General features: G+C 47.3%; 2 protein-coding genes across 2 annotated transcripts in view; one reads left to right on the forward strand and one right to left on the reverse strand.

Moving 5' to 3' along the window:
- The window catches only part of T265_10932 (hypothetical protein), a gene marked incomplete at both ends in the record, with an annotated part of 46,502 nt that overhangs the window by 44,794 nt on the left and 958 nt on the right, over positions 1-750 (reverse strand). The gene's annotated exons all lie outside the window — the stretch shown is intronic.
- T265_10933 (hypothetical protein) overlaps positions 1-750 on the forward strand; it is a gene marked incomplete at both ends in the record, with an annotated part of 29,867 nt that overhangs the window by 23,824 nt on the left and 5,293 nt on the right. The gene's annotated exons all lie outside the window — the stretch shown is intronic.

Here is a 750-nt window from a genome sequence, read left to right on the forward strand (position 1 = left end):
AATATAATAATAAGATATAATACATTATAATGCAGTATATTATATTATAATATAATCTAACATAATATAATATAATAAAGTTCCTAATTTTTCGGTGCTAGCATTCAGGGTCAGCGCCTATGGGCTTTTTTGCCCTGGTTCACTGAGTGAGTGAAGCTGCTGGCATGGCCCCGGGGGCAGGCGACACGTACACTTGCGTTCTCCTTCCCTCTGGAAAAAATGGTGTTACCCCTGTGAAAGGGTCAGCGCCTATGGGCTTTTTTGCCCTGGTTCACTTGCTGAGTGAAGCTGCTGGCATGGCCCCGGGGGCAGGCGACACGTACACTTGCGTTCTCCTTCCCTCTGGAAAAAATGGTGTTAATTCCCCCTGTGAATCAACGGTGAATAAGGGTAATTTTCCTTGTTTTCTGACTACTCACGAGTAACATGACTTACATCTGTTTATTATGACACCGTTTCGTTTTCTTGCTGCTCGTTTTCCCCCCGCTTTGTTCCTACTTGAGGTCTGCTTAACCCTCAGTTAGTGATGTCAGTATTTGCTCATCGTCTGTCATTGCCTGCAAGTTCGCCTCGATTGCACCTATTTTTTGAGCGCCCACTCAGACGGAAAATCGAGCTGACCGGGTATCGAACCCGGATCCTCTGGACGGCAGGCGAACGCGCTACCGACTACACCGACCTGACACCCGGAGGGGCTGATTATTTTGTATAACCCATGTTTCACGCCTGCCAGATAGCCCCTGCTGAGCT

Source organism: Opisthorchis viverrini (assembly GCF_000715545.1).
Source record: "Opisthorchis viverrini unplaced genomic scaffold opera_v5_429, whole genome shotgun sequence".
Classification (NCBI taxonomy): Eukaryota; Metazoa; Platyhelminthes; class Trematoda; order Opisthorchiida; family Opisthorchiidae; genus Opisthorchis; species Opisthorchis viverrini.